Source organism: Cupressus sempervirens, chromosome 4 (assembly GCF_028749045.1).
Source record: "Cupressus sempervirens isolate cs-2001-9-10 chromosome 4, ASM2874904v1, whole genome shotgun sequence".
NCBI lineage: Eukaryota > Viridiplantae > Streptophyta > Pinopsida > Cupressales > Cupressaceae > Cupressus > Cupressus sempervirens.
The window spans coordinates 130,185,784-130,208,990 of NC_143121.1; positions in this window are offsets into that span (position 1 = coordinate 130,185,784).

The window sequence follows — 23,207 nt, forward strand, 5'->3', positions numbered from 1 at the left end:
TATGCACATGCTTTCTATATAGATCCTTTTATGTATATAAATAAAACTAAATGATTCAAATTTAATAATTATTATTTAATCATCAAATATCTTTTGTTTGTTTGAAAGTTTTACTATGAATTTTGTTCACTTTTACACACACACACACACACACATATATATATATTTGACAAAGTTATATTTAATTAATAGTAACCATGTAGTTGAAATGTATCTAGATGTGATTGTGTGTGCATTTTTTATCATCAATATTTTGAGAGAGTTTGAGGATTCAAATATGATAGGATACAAACCAAGACCCTTTAATAAGAAAGAGAAAGGGTGGAAGGAGTCTTAGTCTACATCCTATCATATTTTGTGTCCTTGAGCTCTCTCATCTTGATGATGGACTATGAAGTATGATCCAAATTATTGAAGATAGAAAAGAGCATGATCATATCTAGAAACGTTTCAGATATATTTTTGGACTCTAGAAATTTGTTATTGCTAGTCTAGTTGTGCTAAACATGCTCTTTTTATGTGATATTATATTTTTTTATGCAATTCATAATTTGAATTCTTGTGTACTAAAATAGAATTAGAAATTATCATTGAAAGGATATGTAAGAAGCCCTTACAAAAATTCAAAGAGATAAAAATAAATATTAACATAGAATCCTAATATTATATTAAATAAAATAAAAAATATCGTAGATGAGAATAAATCCTCCATAAAGATATGTGTCATGTTTGGATGTGATTCCTCAATGATGAATTTTGATCCATGTATATAATTGCAGTTCCACGAGAAAGAGTTCCACTACTAATAACAATCTTTTATTGGTCCAAAGAAAGAGTTCCACTACTAATAAAATCTATTCTTGGTCAAAAAATGATAATGATAAAATTTCAAGTATTTATTATTTATTATTTATTGATTATTGAATGGTAGATGTCGCTCAATTTCTTGTTAAACTATGCAATGATAGGATCAATTAAATATCATCAACGAACAATCTTTATACATAATAGGAATTTCAAACTAAATAAGTAGAGAGATTTAAAAAATGCCGCGCTCCTAAATTTAGTACGATCACAGAAAGGTTTCTAAAACTTTGGAGCTAATATAGAGAGCTTTTGCATCTTGGAGTGACAAGAAGATCAAGTCGTTCAACATGTTATTGGATAGCTATGATAAGGATACCCGAAATCACTGGTAGAATGTGACTTCAATGGTAGGAGGGAAGGACCCCGATGAAGTATGAAAAAATAAAAAATGTTATAAGATTTGTTGGAAGATTTGAATGGTATAGAGGATGGGAAAATTACCTTATTGGACTATGCATTTGATTACAATGAAAAGGGTGTAATTCAAGTTAATGGAGAACACGCGGAGGAAAAGAGAAATGCCTCCACATGTTAAGAAAATTGTATAGTTGAAGAACAACATCTTTGATGCGTAACATCCAAACAAAATAGAAAAACTAAGGTAGGATCGTATAGGTCCATTTGGTGGATAGATCATTTGCATAGATTTATACATAGTTACATACATGTGTTTTATGTTCAACTAAGATATTATGAATTCATTGTTGTGTTTGTGAAGTTCTTAGTGTCATGGATTTGTTTATGTAACTATTTGTGGAGTTTTACTAGTTTAGTTTTAGGTAGAGGTTGGAAATATATATCGTACTTTGTATACGTGGGTACAAATCTTTATTTTGGTCTTGCATATCATAGCATATATTACTTATAGATAACCACTTTGGATTGACATTGTTTTCCATGTCAAGGACTCATATTTTGTCCTATGTATTAGAACCAAAAGTGTGCAATTCTTTCCACGAAAATGCCAAATTTCAGAGGTATTACTATTTGGTGGTTATCCATGTTTTATCTTAAAAGATCCTATTTGAATTTGATTTATGGTTCTCTGTCTTTCTATTTAAAATCCTCTATAAGTGTTTATTACTTCATTATTTCAAACTTTTCGTTAGTTTTCCATTAAGTAAAAAAGGTTTTGAAGGGACCCTAAAACCCAGTACAAAATGATCTAAATATTTATACCATTAAGCCCAAAAGAAGAGACAAAACTAAATAGAACAGGGCCACCAACGATACAAAAAGCCAATCAAAAGAGAGGGTGTAATGAGACCCTGAAAAAATAGATTTTGATAAGGATCTAGAACCCCAAAGAAGAAAATCTACTCAAGCTAGGGCCATAGAAAACCAACAGTCCAAAGTCAACAGAATAAAAACATCTAAAAAAGATAGATCATACAAAGAACTAGTTATAATTGACATCCCACAAAAGTACACAACTAACTATCATAAAGATAAGTAATCATATAATAGACTGCCCTAGAAGAAAAACAAGCAATATAATTATGATTTCCCCTTAGATCCCTACTTGTGGGATCTAAGATCCATGTCAAAAGAAGAAGGATTCTTTGATTGTTTCCCTTCAACTGTAATCCATCTTTCTTCAACCTTGGTCACAACAATATGCCAAGCCAATGAATCCATAGAAATATTCATCCCAACGAAAATAGGCTTACCCAAAGAAGCTAACCCAATACCAACAGAGAAAGGCTTGCCATAAGAAGAAAAACTAGAACCTTCAGTAACATCGTTAGATAGAACATGACAACAAACAAAGCATTAGTCCCTTGGTGGACTCTGTAAGGGGTAGAGAACCAACACCAGTAGAGGGCACGATGTTACCCACTATAGTTGGGGTAGAAGGCGCCTTAAGACTAGGGGGAGATGAAGTAGAGACAACAACAATAGTAGAATCAATTAAGTTACTTTTAGTAGGAGAAATAATCACACCTTCATTTGATGGAGTAGAAGAAAAAACCAAAGAGAAAGAACCCATATAAGAATCATAACAAGAACCACTAATCTAGGATGAAATTGGAGCATTCACATCCGAATGAGGGTGCTCCTTTCAAACAATGTAATGATCATCAGAAGCATCCTTCAACCACTAGGAAGACTTTTTTGGTTTTAATTTTGTTAATCCATAATTAGCTGCAACATACCCAATCTTGAAACACTTTCTACATTTTAAAGGAAAGCCCTCGTTGTCCAAGGGGTGAATCCAAGTGCTCTTTGGAGAATTCAACTCAATCTCATCGGGAAGTTCATTAGAGGCATCCATGTCAACAAGAATACACAAAAAAGTTGAGTGCATCATATCAGAGAAATCTTCATTAACCATTAACTAGTCACCAAGGGCATCTCCAATTTCTTCTAGAACCATATTTATCCAAAGTTGAAGTGGGAGGTAGGGGAGACAAACCCAAATAGAAGCCTTGCAAAAGCTTTTTGAATGAGGGTTGAAGTCCATGTGCCATGGCTTCATCATTAAAGGGAATCGATTCTCCTATGTGAAGAAATTATTGAAAAAAAAAATTTGTCTATTTGAATCATTCTTAAAGTTGGTAGAAAAAAAAACCCTTGGCTAAAGAGAAAATGTGCACCGGATCTTAAACAAGAGGCCTCTAGTAAGCAAAAATCAATTACGAAGCTGAGTAAGGGAGGGCCAAAAACCCCTAAATATAAAAATAATATCCCTTACAAACAAGTCAAAATCTATAGTGTTGATCTCATCAATCATTTTCACATTTAGATCAACAATGACAGGGAAAAAAATAGGAAAATGATATGCCACTATTTGACCATTACTAGCAGCAACCATCATAGTATAAGAAAATTTGTTTGAGGGGACATTAGTAATAGAACTTACTTTAGCCATAGGGGTCACCTATGAAGCAATGCCATCCTGTGCCTCCAAAGTGCATCAAACCCTAAAACCCTAGGCGCAAGCTCACTAACAAACTAAGGCTTCCTCGAAGAAATGGGAGGAGGACGAAGCCTACCTTTCCAAGCCATGACAGAAGCAAGACAAACATAAAAGGAACTCTTAATGACACCCCCTAAATATGAACCAATAGGAACATAAATGATAGACATAGAACACTCAACCCCAGTAAGGCAAGTGGGGGTGGGCCATGCAATAATAATAGGTGTGGAACCCTCAGCAGATGGGGTTCAAGAAAATAATTTCTTCTGTAAAGACATAGACATAAAGACATACAAAAGAATATTGGTTAGTTTCTTTTATAAAGACATGTAGATATAAGTTTTCAGCAGATAATCTGGATTTTTACTTTTCTTTTGAAATCCTTAAAGATTCTAAAACTATATTTTGGTATATACCATCTATAAAACTTAGTCCCATGTTATGCATGAATATTGAATAGGAATTATCTAATTTCCAAACTCATTAAGGTGTGTAGTCAAATAATTTAGTTTTGTTTCAAGAGATAAAATTGAACAATGCATGTTCCTTGGAGGTGCTCTCATTTGTTTTCTTTTACCTTATACAAAAGCATCTTTTGTAACCACCCTCCCCCCTTCATACTAGGATGGGTTAAACATCACACACTAAGGCTTGATTTCTAAGCTAAAAGCGCTAAATAGTCAAAGTTGACTTATTTTTTCAATCTTAATTTCTTCCTTAGTGTGTGATGTTTAAGGATGGCCCTTCATACTATGCATAGCATGTACATAGTCACCACTACATATTATAGGGCATTTAGTCTACAATGTATTCAATAATCATGAGATTTTAGTCAATGGAAATATCTATACACATGTTTTCATATCATGCCTCCTATATTGACATCATGATTTGACCTTTTTGTCTCCATATCACAACTTTGATGAAGCTTGAAGTCTATAGTAGATATAGTTATACAAGTCAGTGTAGATGCAAATGTTTCATTCCTTCCCTTTATGTAAAAAAAGGTCTACTAGTAGATTGAATTTAATGATAAACAATTTCAATGTAGAAATTACATTATGTAGGCCAAGATGGACATTGTAATGAAGGACCTTATAATTGGAAGTCCAAGCAACTCACCCTGTATGGAAATAGAGGAGGTCATTAGAATATTATATACTTTAGTGAGTGCGAATCTTTATTGCAAAGGCACACTGGTAGTTGAGTTTTATCCCAAAATTCCTTGTCTGATTTAGTATAATTTGTTAAAGATGTTGAAATCATCTATCCTCCTAATATCATTATTTTTCATTTTGGGTTAAATTTCACACATTAGCAATGTTTAACTTCAAGATTAAAGGTGTCCATAGACCTCTTCATAGTGTTGTTTTGTTAGCCTTCAATGTTGTTTTTTATCCTTAATGATGTCTCATTTTCCCTAGAATGAAGTGACCTCTAATATATATATATATATATATATATATATATATATATATATATATATATATATATATATATATATATATATATATATATATATATATATATATATATATATATATATATATATATATATATATATATATATATATATATATATATATACATACTTGTATTTCTTTATTTATTTATATATTTTATATTGGTTGAAATAAGGAATTATATATCTATGGCATGATGAATTGAATCTTCTTCTACACATTAAGCAATATTTTATTATTTTAGGATTCATGAAATGTTATAAAGTAGTGATACACTAGACATTGAGAGAGAGGAAAATATACTAATCAATCTTTTGTAATCATGGAGATGGTTATTTAATGATTCATGTGGATCATATAAAAATATTTTATATGCATATGTTAAGATAAAATTTGATTCTTGATATGTTCTCTTTTAGTTTTTGGGAAATAAAAAATAAAAGGACATTTGTATTGCCTTGAAATGCATTTTGTGTATTCAATGTCTACAAGAAGAGTTCATGGGCATATGCACCGAGTTGTGGTACCAAAAAGATGACAAGGTTTTTTTTTTTCTAATTTTCAATAGCATGTTCGCGCTATTCTGATATCAAAAAAGTTATATGATGGGCTGCAGACCCGCGACCTATCATTTTCATTTTGCTTTTTGGCTCTCCAACAGCGCATACGCGGGTTTGATAGCAAAAATTCACCACCATTTGCCAAAATGCCTCCTCACCGATGAAATCCAAGACAACGAGCACACCGACGACGACGAGGTAAGTGATATAAACTTAACTTTGCATTGTTTAATATGTTTTCCATATTGTTTTATTGGTTTTTGATATTCTTTTGTAGGGTTTTTACAAATTTCATTTAGATTTGTTTATTTAGTTGGATTTCAATTGATTTTTTATCAGGAAATGTCCATAATCAACCGAAAAATCCACAAAACCCTCAAGAACCTCAAAATCAAAACCCTCCTCAAGAAGAACAACACATTCCACAACCCGAACCAATTGCAAGGCCTCCGCCAGGCACACAAGAAAATATAAGAAATGAAATACAGAGAGGCAAAACTGAATTAGAAAGACTCATTGCTAGGTTGAAAGAATCTGGACAAACCAATCCAATGAGGGATCAATTGGCATCATCCCTCGAATCCATTAACACTCAGATAGCCTCAGTTAGTGGTCAGTTAGATATTTGGCGGGCTAAGAGGGATGAAGAAAAAATATTTTATGCAAATAAATTGTCATATGAAGATGTTAAAAAAATATATATATCAAAAGGTAGTATATGTGCATTATTTAGAAAACCCGGTGAGCCAAATACTGTTAGAGAGGGTACTAAATGGTTCCCCATCCATTGGTGTATACACGATGCTATTAGAAATAATTTTTGGGATAGATGGTGGATGGTTTTTGATGCCCCTCCTTGCAACAATCACGAGGTCCCCATGTATTTTTTGAAGAAATTATATTGTGAGTTTGTCCTTGGGGAGATCTCCAATTATTTTGATATGTTAGACTCCTAGGGTAGAGGCGGGGGGTCATCATTTGAGAGGCCAGGAGTACATCGTGACCCTAATGTAGTTAGGGCACCTGTGGTCCATCCACAGCACGAGCATGTGATTATTCCTTTAGTTGTGAAGGAACATGTAGAGGCCAGCACTCTAGGGACCATTAATGCTTTGACGCAGACCCTCATCCATTCCATGAGCCCATTAGTTGAGGGGGAGCCTTCTATGCATTGTGGTCACATGTGCACTTCATGCGGATCCCTATACACATTTGGCACTCATGTTGGAGATGCTGCGGATGATGGGCTTGTCACCGATGAGTTCCTAAATGAGACATTTGGCATTAACACATAGGTAAATTACTAATTTGATCACATTTCATATGTATAGTGAATGATTAATTAATTAGCATTTATTGACATTGTTCAAAATTTAGGGTCAAAGTGTTGCTGGGCCTAGCAGTGATCCTCCAGGCCCATTTTTTGTCCCTTCGACGAGTCCTGAGGTATGTATCAATTTAATCATTTTAATTAATACATATATTTATTACGTAATCATATTAAGGATTGACAAAAAAAATTATGCATGTGCATCAGTTCTCCACAGGACCCTCAACCTTTACCATAGACACAGAGCAGAGACATCATACGAGCTTCACACAGGTATAGTTGTTTCATGTTAATTTAATTCATTTGATTATATTTATTTCATGTTTCATGTTAGATATAACGTGTATTGTATGACATGCAGCTCATGATGTCGGACACACCTCCTCATCTGCGATAGTTTATTGATAGTGGAGTGGCCGCAACTGTGGCTAGCTCACAGCCACTGACAGAGGTATGAAAGAATTTTCTTCATTTTAGTTGTTGTTTATAATAGTTAATCTTAAAATTTCTAATGTTATTTATAAGTGATTATCTTTATTGAATTGTTGTAGGGTCTTGTCACACCTGATCGTCCACGAGCATTTGAGGCGGACTTATAGAGTGACTATTTGTTGGCGGTAAGAAAATAATTAATTTTGTGTGTACATATATTTGATTTCAACGTATAATAAATATTGATTCATATCTACTTTCTTTGTATCAGTTGGACCTGGAGAAGAGCCTCAACAAGAGGTAAAGTGAGCGTGTCAGGAGGGCCCCGTCATCTCCACTGTCTCCCTCCACACGACGGCAGAGGATGTCGAGAGACTTGTTTCCTTCCCCTCTTGGGAAGGAAAAGATGTAGTTGAGATATTTGATACATATATATATACTTGTTTCCTTCCCCATGTATATATATATAGGCATCAGAGAGACATATTTGACATACATTTGATGTACATATGACATTCTATATTTGATGTATGACATTTATTTGATGTATGACATTATTGGTTAATATATGATATGTTTGTTCATATATGACATTATTGGTTATCATAATATATTATCTGTTTGTTAATGTATATTACATTATTGGTTATCATTTTATATTATATGTTTGTTCATGTATGACGTTAAATTAGATATGTTTGTGTATGACATTAAATTAGATAAGTGCATGTATGAAATTAAATTTTCATTTCCAATTGTGTCATGTGCGTTGAAGCGATAGTAACATTTTCACTCTCTTACCTAATGTCTCCCATTTCTGAAACTCCTGGGGAAGGGCAAGGCCATCTTCTCAGTACTTCAAAATATAACGAGTTCCATTTTTTCCCATATTGATAATCGTTGGCTTAAAGTATAGTCAAAGTATTGACGGCCCATAGGAACTCAACCTTTGAACATCCCATCTGTAAATGACCTCATAAAGAAAGTTCAATAAACTTGCATGAAATAGTGAAACAAAAGTTGCATACTTGTGAAGATGATCAGACTGCAGGTGATCAATATGTCTCAAATCTATATTCAGTTCTTTTACTATGCATATAAATGGTTTGTTATATAAAAGAATTATATCCACCAAATAAATAAGCATTTTCTTACTATGACATCCTTATCCTTGGCTGATCTCTGGTCTCTGCAACACGGTCCTGTAGGAACTGGAATCTCATCCATATCTCGCACGAGCTCTGAGATATGCCCCGTCAAAGATTGCAGCCCTGTGGCATTTAGTGACCCTTAGGGACATTTCGGTTGAGCATGCTTGAGAACGTTCGAGCACTGAAGGGGACAAGACGAGGTTGGGGATAAGGTTTACCCGGCCACCAAGAGCTAATGGAGTAGACAGTTTGATCCCACGATGAAAGATGAGAGAGATTTGGCACTTGGCAACTTTGTACTGGCCAACACTGCAAGTTTCAACATCACCCGAGATGGCATTGTAGAATGAAAACGGAATGCGATCTCCAAAAAGTGAGAGAGGTTATTTTAGGTCTCTGCAACATGGTCCTGTAGGAACTGGAATCTCATCCATATCTTGCACGAAATCCAAGATATGCCCCGTCAAAGATTGCAGCCTTGTGGGATTTAATGACCCTTAGGGACATTCCGGTTCAGCGTGCCTGAGAACGTTCAAGCACTGAAGGGGGCAAGAAGAGGTTGGGGATAGGGTTTACCCGGCCAATCGAAGCTAATGGAGTAGACAGTTTGATCCCACGATGAAAGATGAGAGAGATTTGGCAGTTGGCAACTTTGTACTGGCCAACACTGCAAGTTTCAACATCACCCAAGATGGCGTTTAGAATGAAAATGAAATGCGATCTCCAAAAAGAGAGAGAGGTTATTTTAGGTCTCTGCAACATGGTCCTGTAGGAATTGGAATCTCATCCATATCTTGCACGAGCTCCGAGATATGCCTTGTCAAAGATTGCAGCCCTGTGGGATTTAGTGACCCTTAGGGACATTCCAGTTCAGCATGCCTGAGAACGTTCGAGCACTGAAGGGGACAAGACGAGGTTGGGGATAGGGTTTACCCGGCCACTCGAAGCTAATGGAGCAGATAGTTTGATCCCACGACGAAAGATGAGAGAGATTTGGCAGTTGGCAACTTTGTACTAGCCAACACTACAAGTTTCAACATCACCCGAGATGGCATTGTAGAATGAAAATGGAATGCGATCTCCAAAAAGTGAGAGAGGTTATTGTAGGTCTCTACAACACGGTCTTGTAAGAACTAGAATCTCATCCATATCTCGCACGAGCTCTGAGATATGCCCTGCCAAAGATTGCAGCCTTGTGGGATTTAGTGACCCTTAGGGACATTCCGGTTCAGCGTTCCTGAGAACGTTCGAGCACTGCAGGGGACAAGACGAGGTTGGGGATAGGTTTTACCTGGCCACCCAGAGCTAATGGAGTAGATAGTTTGATCCCACGATGAAAGATGAGAGAGATTTGGCAGTTGGCAACTTTGTACTGGCCAACACTGCAAGTTTCAACATCACCCGAGATGGCGTTGTAGAATGACAATAGAATGCGATCTCCAAAAAGAGAGAGAGGTTATTGTAGGTCTCTGCAACACGGTCCTTTAGGAACTAGAATCTCATCCATATCTTGCACGAGCTTCGAGATATGCCTTGTCAAAGATTGCAGCCCTGTGGGATTTAGTGACCCTTAGGGACATTCCGGTTCAACGTGCCTGAGAATGTTTGAGCACTAAAGGGGATAAGAAGAGGTTGGGGATAGGGTTTACCCGGCCACCTAGAGCTAATGGAGCAGACATTTTGATCCCACGAGGAAAGATGAGAGAGATTTGGTAGTTGGCAACTTTGTACTAGCCAACACTGCAAGTTTCAACATCACCCGAGATGGCGTTGTAGAATGAAAACAAAATGTGATCTCCAAAAAGTGAGAGAGGTTATTGTAGGTCTCTACAACATGGTCCTGTAGGAACTAGAACCTCATCCATATCTTGCACAAGCTCCGAGATATGCTCCGCCAAAGATATTTGAATTCACAGTGTTTAATGAGAATATAGTTGAGGCTTGCTTTACTTTTCTATGTTAAGTTTGGCTTTCAATTTTGGTTTCCCTACTTATCTATGTGAAAGTTCCACTTTCATAAGTAACATGGTTGCAATAATACTAAATTAAGTATAGGTCCATGGTTCTAGAAGCTTCACATAGCTTCTCTTCAACTATGGATATTGTAAGCATTGTACCATGACTATTGGTGTTGTGAGAATATACAAAGCATATATATTGTTTGACCAAATGTCTTCAATGAACATGAACTATATGGAAGAAGAGAAGACAAGTTGCAAAGTCTTTGAAAATTTTCTTCAAGAAATGTAAGGAGCCATGGGTGATTCATCCAAATTATTTGGTAAAATAAGAGGAGGAATGAATCAACCTTGATGATAGAGGTAAATGCTGAATAATATTTATTTAATCACATTGTTTGAAAAAACTTTAATGACCTTTAAATACAATTGAAAGAAATGGAATTGATCTCCCTTACTCATGTAGATGAATAAAATAGGAATTTTAAAAAGAGAGGGACATCCACCATAAAACCATGCAATCATGCACTTCTTGATGGGAGTATCATAAGTTCATTGTTAGATGGATATGCCAAATGTGGAAGAATTAAAAGGAAAATATGTTGATTGATTGAATACAAGCATCAAACCAATGTGATAACAAAAAATCAAAGTTGATTCCATAAGGTCTAACAATATCATATAATTCATTTATCAATAATTTGAAACATCATAAGCATATGTCTAATAATGTCATACATGAAATATATGTAAAAAATGACATACATAGAAAAAATTATACAAAACATATGCCCAATAATGCCATATAGGTGTAAAATGTACATCATTAGATATATACTCTTTCCAACTAGGGGAACAAAATAAATCCCTAATTGTCTTTAATTGCCAACAAGTGGGAGATGACCAGTGTATATAATGAGGTCTTCCTAACATGCTCACTAGTCCATTAGTCTAGAATCTTCTGTAACTCGACATGTTACAATCAAAATTATATATGAATAAACAACTATTTTATATATTAAAAAAAAATATTTACACATAAAACTTAATATTTTCTTACAGCTAGCTGATAATTCCTCTGTATATACACCTCAGGGATACACTGATGGTCAGGAATAATAAGACCCTACAAAAACTATCAAAGTTACCACTCGATTGTGCCTATGAATTTTATATTGAATTTTAGTACTAATGAAATTTTAATGTAAACTCTTTCATACCTTAGTCATTGGCTTAGAACTAGTGAGTGCAATAAGGACTCGTTGATCAATACAATGATGAAGATGTAAAGGTATCTCTGATGTCAATAGGTGAAAATGATAATACATGAGACTCAAATGCAGTTATGAAGAATACACATTTTCTTTTGTCTCCATATCAAATAAAATATTTTGGTACCTCTGTGAATGTAGTATGACATCCTTCATTTTATAGTGTTGATCCCAAAGCTACAACACTGATTATTTATTACACATGTATGTAAATCTGTTAAGCATCAAATTCAACACCTTTGTCTGCAAAATAATGTACTATATGTTAGAGTAATAAATTCATTTCCTTAGTAATTAAATTATATTGATATAATTACTAAGTTACTTATTATATTGATATAGTTTACTTATAATTCCTTTCGATTTACAACTAATTGAAATGATTTCCCCAATTTTCCATCTAGTCACTAGAAAATTGGATTTGTTGTCTCTTTCTCTTAAAGAACCGGATCTACTAGTTCCTTTGGTCTAGAAGCCTTCCATTGAGATTGGGGTTTTGAAAGGTTCAAGGGTTGAGAAACTTTTTATAGAATATCTTGAAGAAGGAGAGGTCATGTATAATGGTTTTGAGGAAGGCTAGAGTTCCATCCAGATGGTGTTGCAAAATGGCCAAGCGGAGGAGGAGGTAGAAGAATAAATAGAATAAATGCATGAGAAGGAGGGTCATGGGGGCAATGGATTCAAACCCACAACCAAGCTTTTATACCATTATACAAATTACAAATTATAAGACTATGCCTTTCATGATAGTCGCATTTTCATATTGGCAAATGAAGAATGACTTTTGGAACAAACATAATAAATACTTCCAAATAAAAATGAAGCCAATGTATTGTATTATAAGCTTGAATGGTAAAGACCAAGCCCAAACATTTATTAAGGTGTAGCATTTATAATTGTCAGGTTCATGTGAAGAAGTCATCGTTCATATTCTCATTGTTGTGTAATTTGATGATAAGAAGAATGCAATGATATAGAGGTTGATAGTGACTTAAAACTTTACAAACTGCAATCAATGAGAATTTTACATTGAGGGGGGAGTAATAATCAATGTTTCATTCTCATTGTTTGACAAACTCTTATATTAAGAGGGAGTAGATAGATGATATGGTTTAGTCTTCTTCCGAGAATCTTAGTCATATTGGTTCAGAAGGATTCATGATACAACTACTATACTTAGCGTGACCAATTGATGCTAAAAACCTTAGTATTGATGCTACAAACCTTAGTATTGACATAATTTAACCTCTGCAATTCTAGGCATAAGATGATTATCATGCAATGGTACTTGAACAAAGAACACTAATAAATATTGAGGATGTGAATTGATAATACCATTTCGCAGATGATTTTGGCATCTCACCCTTTATCACTTGTGCGTCAACTTTATTAGCCCTCTTCTTTGGTGACCTACAAATGAAGAATTAGCACAATAACAAATCTAAGATAAGATTAAAAAAATGGGTCCTATTAAAGAATCTAATATAAATTCAAATAATGTATCTATATTCTAAACAAATCAAAACTAAATCTCATCACTTACACATCATAACAATACGGTCCACCTTAGTCATGTGATAGTCTTGGGGAAGAGGTTGTAACATTGTATTTGGATCCAATTGATCACTTTTTCTTTCTCTCCCAATTCAATCTAATGAGCCAACTGGATCTGCTCGACATTTTAATGTCTCAAGTATTGCCTCATGGTTTGACTTGCGAACTTTCCAAAGAATCTTATTATGTGGTTTTCCACCATATTTTATCAAGTGGACATTTGATGCGACAACAAGGTTTGAATAATGAAGAATCTTCCTTTCTGTTTGCCAATCCTCGAATAACCACAAGTTAGGATTCTTCATAGGATATCGTCTAAGCCATGTGCTTGTTACAACCACCGCACCGACATGTTACTCTAAACCTTCACCATCTATAACCGAGTGATCCAATTTTTGTTTGGCTTCAACACAACAACACAAATAATAATTTGTCCCTTCTTCATTGTCTTTAGGTGCAATAACAGCAAAAACATGGCCTGTAGTGACAAATGTACAAAATGCGATCATTAATTCAGAAAATACTTGGGTAAAAGTTATAAAGTTACATATTGAAATTACAAAGATATATATATATATATATATATATATATATATATATATATATATATATATATATATATATATATATATATATATATATATATAACCAGGTTGCACTAAATGTGAAAAGCAGTCAAAGTCAGTAGATGAATCCATCTCTACCATTTCCAGTGCTTGTGAGGGACGATAGGTATCAATTGGGTCCAAAACCCATATATCCCATTTATCCACCCATTCAGTTGACTCACAATCATCCCAATTTTTCTCTGCACATGATGGACAATAGCATGCCATTTTTCGTGTGTGGATACTCCATGAACCTGCATCAGAGCTTCTAAAAGAGTGTAACTCACTAGATCCTGTTAGTGTGTAACAATCTTGATATGGTGCAATGTTAGTATTATCTATCAACCAAAAAAATCTACGAGCTGTAGAATCACCTTCCTTACCTGGACCCATTGTAGCGTTACACCATTGGACGATGGATTTTGCATCTATCAATATTGCTCCATCTTTGTACTTTAGTTCTTCACAAGCCAAGGCTCTTTTAATGCATGCGCCTGCACCATCGTGCTCTCCCTTATTATGACCAGCCTTTGTGAAATTCCACATATATTGAATTCTACACAACCTGTGCATCCTATTCAACCAATAGAACATTCGTGCATTCTTGAATTGAGATGCACAATTGTCTGACCAAATAATGTGTTGACAATATGATATGCCCCTGTTAGCCAAATCTCCATAAAATAGTTGAAAAAAACCATGTACAAACTCCGTAGAATGTGATCGATCATCGTTGATGTAAAAATGGTACTCCTTCAAAATCTTCTTGTCATCCTCTGTACTTGTAGGTGAATGCATGAATGTTATGTGAACAAATATAGAAACCTATTGAGATGTATAATACTTTGCTTGCACCTCATTTTGTGGTTGTAGTGTGTAGTTCTCTGCAAAATCTACAATTGAAACAATGGTATCCAATGAAAACGTATCCTTGCACAACTTGAATTGCAAATCCAACCATCGAGCTCTATGGGTATGCCTTGCATACTCGTACATAATCTTTTCAAAAAAAATCCTCATGAACTCATACATTGGAATCTTTTCAATAACTAGATCACATCTTTTACCATGCTTCCCATCTTTTAGAGCATATGTCACTGTCTTGAATTTTTCGTAATCTACTATTTCATTTCCAATTGCATGTGTACTATCCATATGTTGACAAGTTGATAAAAGTTGCAAAGAACCACAAAATAAGCATGTACCATCCAAGCATGATGTCTTGTAAAATTGTTGGCCATCCCCTATTTCACATAAAATGTTGGATATGAATTCCCTTCAAGATCTTGGTGGCTCTTTTATGTCACAATCCTGCAAAACAAACTGAGAATGCAAAACTACGCATATGTGCCTAAAAACATCAAAATGGTTAGAAAATTCAATATGTATCCTACAACAACAAGTTGTGTGTGTGTGATTTATTTTCACATAAAAAGGTTTACCCATCTCAAAAAATCTTTGACTTATTCGAATTTGAGGATACATACCAATAAATTTTGCAAAAAATTGTGTCTGAGTTGAGTCCAAAAAATGTTTCGCATGTGGCTCGCGATTTTGGCTACCAATCCTCCTTCTTACAACATCTCTTTGATTAGGAGAAACACGTGTGTTATTTTTCCAAAAATCTTCGATCAATGATTTCAAGGCTTCACTAATTTCTTTATCCTTTTGCGATAGTCTACCGCTAAATATCCATAACTCATTTTTGGTTGATCTTCTAATCTCTCACGCCTTAGCATGGCTCTCTTTAAGGTACCTCTACCAATTTTTAATGTTTTGCTTGTCTTTCTCATGAGTCGAGCTTTCTTCATTTGATTACTTACTATTGTCGATGTGAGTACTCGTCTTGTGATATTACTATCTTTGGTGCGTGATTTAGAACCCACTTTGTCATAAGCACTCATTAGATTCTTTACAATATTTCTTTCATTTGAATCATCCATCGTTCTTAGCCCAAGAATCTTCATGATAGGCCTAAATTTCAAATTCCTCATCATTTCAACAAATAATTGGCATTGACTTGTAATATTTAATTTTTCAAAAAATAATCTCCACATATGATTAACTTTTTTTTGACAAGTACGCTTGCTAATCTTGTCAGGCATTGATTTCAAAATGTTAGTATCAATATCAATCAAATATTTTGGTTTTCTAAAACGAATTCTAGAAGGTGTTCTAATCTTTTCAATTCTCTCAACATTTTGAACATCAATATAAGGTTGAGTGTATTGTGTACCTTGAACTGAAGATGATGTGCCCTGGCAATAAGATGTAAAAGATGGAATATCACCTACTTGATGTGTTGATGTTGTGCTTTCAACAGGACATGATGGAGTGTGTATATCGTTGGATCTATAAATCAGTGTCTCTTCAACATGAGAGGATGATATGACTTCAACATTGGAAGATGGTGTAGTGGATGATATGACTCCAACATTCGAAGATGGTGTAGCGGACGATATGACTCCAACATTGGAGGATGGTGTAGCTTCACAATTCAATTGTCTCCTTGAGCGTAACAATCTCATTCGTTCTCTTTGTCTTTCTAATTCTTCCTCCTTGTTTCTTTGTACTGGTGGTTCTTGATCCTCTTTGAAAGTTAATTCTTCATCATTTCTTTGCAATTTTCTTTTTTCACGTAGTAATTTCATTTTATCTCTTTTAATTGTCAAATCTCTCTCCCTATCTGCATTTGTTTGAATCTTTGGTTTCTTCCTTGGCATGATGATGATTTCTACATGTCAAATTATTCAAACATCCGAATTACTTAAAATGTGTAAATTACAAATTATTCAATTACATATAAAAATTATAATTATTTGAATGAATACACAATATATATCAAACGACTTGTCAAATTTCTAACCATTTCGAAATAACATTTCATTCAAACATATAATTTTTAATGAATTCACTATATATTACATAACATATCAAATTATAATCAAATTTGTATCTATATATCGACAAACAATATTTAAAATGGATTGCACTAACCTTTTCTATTAAAAGAATATTCAAAAATTCTTCAAATCACGTATCCAATGATTGAATTTGGTGTTTGCTAGCTTCCAAAAGTGTTGAAATAGTGTTTACTAGATGTTGAAACCCGTGTTTTCTGTCGGAATAACAGAGAGCATAATAGACCAAAAGTTAAAAATGGATGAAATGGGCCCCAAGGTTGGTTTTTGACCATTTTTTGGTGATTTGAGATATAGTGCGTACACACTACAAAGTGCGTACACACTATAGTGTGTACGCACTATCTCAAAACACATCACTCCCCATCCTCCCTACTCTCTCTCCCATCCCCTCCCTCTCTCTCTTCCTACTCTCTCCCATCCTTTACTCTCTCTCACCCTCCCTCTCCCACCACCTACTCTCTCTACCTCTCTCACCCCCTCTCCTCTCCTATCCCCGACTCTTTAGATCTCTCACACACACTCTTATCCCCCCTATCTCTCTCCCTCTCCCTCTCCTACCACCTAATTTCTCTCCCCCATCCCCTACTCTCTCTCTTCTCTCCCATCCCCTACTTTGTCTCTCTTACACACATTCCCATTCCCCCTCTCTCTCCCTCTCTCGCCACCTACTTTCTCTCCCCCATCATCGTACTCTCTCTACCACCCCCTACTCTCTCTCACTCTCACACTACTACTACCTACTATCTCTCTCTTTCAAGTTCTCTCTCTCCCTCTCTACTCTCTCTCCCCCATCTTTTACAAGATCTCTCTGCCTCTCCCACTCTCTCTCCCATCGCCTACTTTCTCTCCCCCATCCCCTACTCTCTCTCGTCTCCCATCCCCTACTCTCTCACACTCTCACACTCTCCCCCATCCCCTACTCTCTCTCTTCTCTCCCATCCCCTACTCTCTCACACTCTCACTCTCTCCCATCCCCTACTCTCTCACACTCTCACTCTCTCCCATCCCCTACTCTATCTCTCTTACACATACACCCCCATCACCCCCTCTCTCTTTCCCTCTCCCATCGCCTACTTTCTCTCCCCCATCATCATACTCTCTCTCTCTGCCACCCCCTACTCTCACACTCTCACACTCTGTCCCATCCCCTGCTCTGTCTCTCTTACACACACACTCCCATCCCCCTCTCTCTCTTTTCCTCTCCCACCGCCTACTTTCTCTCCCCTGTCGTCGTACTCTCTCTCTCTCTGCCACCCCCTACTTTCTCAAGACACATCACTCCCCATCCTACCTACTCTCTCTCCCATCCCCTCCCTCTCTCTTCCTACTCTCTCCCATCCTTTACTCTCTCTCACTCTCCCTCTCCCACCACCTACTCTCTCTACCTCTCTCACCCCCTCTCCTCTCCCATCCCCGGCTCTTTAGATCTCTCTCACACACTCTTATCCCCCCTATCTCTCTCCCTCTCCTACCACCTAATTTCTCTCCCCCATCCCCTACTCTCTCTCTTCTCTTCCATCCCCTAATTTGTCACTCTTACACACATTCCCATTCCCCCTCTCTCTCCCTCTCCCATTGCCTACTTTCTCTCCCCCATCGTCGTACTCTCTCTACCACCCCCTGCTCTCTCTCACACTCACACTACTACTACCTACTATCTCTCTCTCTCAAGTTCTCTCTCTCCCTCTCTACTCTCTCTCTCTCTCTCTCCCATCTTGTACAAGCTCTCTTTGCCTCTCCCACTCTCTCTCCCACTGCCTACTTTCTCTCCCCCATCCCTTGCTCTCTCTCTCGTCTCCCATCCCCTACTCTCTCACACTCTCACACTCTCCCCCATCCCATACTCTATCTCTCCTCTCCCATCCCCTACTCTCTCACACTCTCACTCTCTCCCATCCCCTACTCTATCTCTCTTACACATACACCCCCATCCCCCCTCTCTCTTTCCCTCTCCCACTGCCTACTTTCTCTCCCCCATCGTCGCACTCTCTCTCTCATCCACCCCCTACTCTCACACTCTCTCCCATCCCCTGCTCTATCTCTCTTACACACACACACTCCCATCCCCCCTCTCTCTTTTCCTCTCCCATCACCTACTTTCTCTCCTCCATCATCGTACTCTCTCTACCACCCCCTACTTTCACACTTTCACACTCTCTCCCATCCCCTACTCTCTCACTTTCATAGATACACACACTCTTATCCCCCCACTCTTCTTCTTCTCTCCCATCCCCCCTATTTCTCTCCCTCTCCCTCTCCCTCTCCCACTCCCTCTCCTACTGCCTACTGTCTATCTCTCTCAAGTTCTCTCTCTCTCTCTCTCTCTCTCTCTCTCTCTCTCTCTCTCTCTCTCTCTCTCTCTCTCTCTCTCTCCCATCCCTTACTCTCACTCTCTCTCCCATCCCCTACTACTTTCTCTCAAACTCTCACACTCTCTCCCATCCTTTACTCTATCTCTCTTATAAATAAATACACATTCCCATTTCCCCCCCTCTCTCTCTCTTGTAGTCCTTGTCCCACTACCTAATCTCTCCCATCCCCTACTCTATCTCTCTTAAATGCTTCCATTCCACCTCTCTCTCCTTCCCACTCCCTCTCCCACCACCTACTCTCTCTCCCTCTCTCTCTCTCTCTCTCTCTCTCTCTCTCTCTACCATTGCCTACTCTCTCTATCTCTCTCCCCCCTCTCTCATTCTTGACTCTCTCTTTGACACACACACACCCATCCCCCCTCTCTCCTCTTCTATCCCCTACTTTTTCTCTCACTTGCTCTCCCTCTCCCACTCCCTCTCCCACTACCTACTCTCTCTCTCACTCTCACTCTTACTCTCTCCCTCTCCACTCTCTCTCTCTCTCTCTCTCTCTCTCTCTCTCTCTCTCTCTCTCTCTCTTTGCTACCCTCTAGTCTCTCTTAAATTTTCACACTCTCTCCTATCCCCTCCTCTCTCTGTCTCTGTCTTTGTCTCTCTCTCTCTCTCTCTCACACTCACACACACACACAAACACACACACACACACACACACACACACACACACATTTCTATTCCCCCCCTCTCCCATTTCCTACTCTCTCTTCCATCCCCTACTCTCTCTTGAGCTACTTTGTCTTCCCCCTCTCCCATTCCATACTCTCTCTCTTTCACACACATGCACTTCCATCCTCCTCTCTCTCAATTTCTTCCTCCCCTACTCTTAATCTCTCTCTCCCAACCTGTACTCTCTCTCACACTTCCTCTCTCTCCCATCCCCTACTTTAAATATCTTTCCCCCATCCCACACTCTCTCTTTTCCACCCGTACTCTCTCTCACACTTCCTCTCTTTGCCACCCCTACTCTCTCTCTCTCATCCTATACTCTCTTTGCCACCCCTACTCTTTCTCACTTTCTCTCTCCCATCCTGTACTCTCTCCCCTCTCCTATCCCCTACTTTCTCTCTATCTCTTTCATGCACACACATAGCCATTCCCCTATCCCTCCCCACCTAGTTCTCTTTTGCAACTTACATCTTAATAGTGCTTGCACCCTATAGTGCGCACGCACTATTTAGAGCTGAGGTTTAAATAGCGCGTGCGCGCTATAGGGCACGTGCGCTATTTAAACCTTAATCAAACCCAAGCCTAAGGCTTGGTTTTGCCTTGGAGATCCAACCCAAAGGTTTTGATTTGATGAACAGGCCTAAAACATGTTTTCCAGCAAACATACTAAAAATGATTTTTTTTCTTCTATGCTCCCCTTCAAGATTTCTCATGGTTGGGTATCGATAAGATCAGGTTACATAGCATTATAGGTCTCTGTGTTAGCTATCTAACCAATAATTTATTTTTAATTTGAACAAGCCTTTCATCTATAATTTCTTTTGAATGTATGTTCATTTTTTGTCAAAAACCACCACGTACTAATTGGGCTATAGATTTTAGCTCGTTCATTGAATTTTGTAACAACTTAGTTTTTTAGAAACTAGACTCCATTCTACACACTTTGGAAAAAAAAAAGTTTTGATTTTAGATTAGTTTTCAATTATTTCTAGGGGGAGCACACAGATATTTCATGTTTTTGGGATGTGTCTAGTTAAAAAATTCGTAAAAAAAAAAAAATAGACATTATAAAATTACTCAAAAAATTTGGGATAAACTACATTAGTGTTAAGTAACTTTTGACCAGAGCGATTAAAAAATTTCAAAAAAAAAAGTTAAAACTTTAGGGGGGCCACACTTTGTACTATGCTATGTTTTTTTGGAATAAACAGTACCACTTTTTGTGGCCCCCTTTTTTGAGGACCTAAAACTAAACCATTTTGAAAAAAATTAGTAGTTTAGAAACTAGATTCAAAGGACTACGACTTTTTTTTTTGTCATATCTAAAAATTTTGATCGTAACTATCTTCAAATTCTTGTTGAAGTTCAAAATTTGCAGATTTCAGGAAAAAGGTGTCCACTTATACCCCCCTTTTGGCACCACAACTTTGTGCACTTACCCTCATGGTATGTTTTTTTTTTGAAATACTTTGAAGGAAGTTAATTTTTGAAATGTTATTATTACCTAGCTTGAGATTGGACTTATTATTTTCTACACAATTACATTATTGTTGGTAGTTTTGCTAGTTTAGACTTCTTTGTTGTCAGATGTATTTTTCATGTCAAGAAAGATTCATCCTCACTTAGCACACAAACAAACCTTCCTTCAAACCTAGGTATTTCATCAAAACCTGTGTCCAAAAATAAAATTTGTAAGACCTTTTACCTCCTTCACTACCTCCTTCACAACTGTAAATGAACTCGTTTCACTTAAATGATATCTTCTTTCATGGAAACATTACAAACACAGAAGGCCATAGATGCCCTCCAAATTCTTGATAGCCTCTAATCACTTGTTTCTAATTATGTCATTCATCTTGAACACAAGTCATCTAATTCTTCTATTTTATCCATTTTGACCACCCAACAAATGACACCACTCCAAATTTTCTAACATTCTCCTGGTCCTCGTAACATTCTTGGTAGCCAAAACCAAAACCCAGATGTATCCACTATAAAAAGTTCATGGACCACTATAAATTCTTTTTAAAGCAACTAGTTCATCACCCATATCACAACCACAAGATCCTTTCCATTTCTAGAATCACATGTGGTCACATTCTACATTCAACTTGCACCTATGAGTAGCATTTTTGAACAAATCATTTCAAGAATAGCTTCAATCTATGGCCCTCCACCAGGTTGAACAAACCTTTCTGTTGCAAGCTTTTTTGAGAAGTGAAAGTGTCTTCTATCAATCACTTTCCACCCCACTCACCAAAACAAAAAAAATTCTACAACCATTGATCTTTATTCACCACACATTTAACTTCAAATTACACTTACATTCTTTTCCTAGTGCCCTTCTTAAAGTCTATCTACATGTGCAAGCCATCCATCAAACTCCATCCCCCACACAAGTCATAAATGCTTCAACTCAATCATAAGCCTCCACCCATCTTTTCATGGCAACCAATTTCAGTATGCAACTCCACCACTTCTAATACTATTTATATTGTTGAATTAATTATTCTCGATCACCTTTCATTACACATGTTTCAATTAAATCTATCTCTATACTCATTAATTTTTCACAATTCATAGCCCTAATTTAGTTCCAAATTTATTTATTTGTCCAAAAATAACAATCATAACACTTAATCCCACTATTGATAGTTTTCGATATAGAAGTTGCTATTCTAATCATTTCTAAAGTCCTCCAACTTGTATTCGTCCACATTATTAAAATGAATTGTTCATTTAGAAAGTTGATTTGCCTCTACATTTCCTTCCCTACAAATACAAGTTCTTTTGTAACTTTCAAAGTGTTGGAGCGTCCCTCTAAGGATTTGCAACATGGCTTAACTGCCTCCTATGGTTCTATAAGACTATTGGTTGCATTAGGCATTAATAGGTCAATCTTTTAGTGCAACGACAACCCTTGCATTTCTAACACAAACTTCCTCGACTCCTTATTAATTGCCCAAACATAATTTTTTAAATTTTGCACATTTTTTGTTAATTTAAAGATAGCTTGAACAATTTAGTAGGGAATCACCTTCAACATGAATCCTCTGAGTACCCATCTTTCTAGCAACAATAATAGTCATTAATGCAACTTCCACTTCTACAAAATTATTTTTTCCCTACTCTAG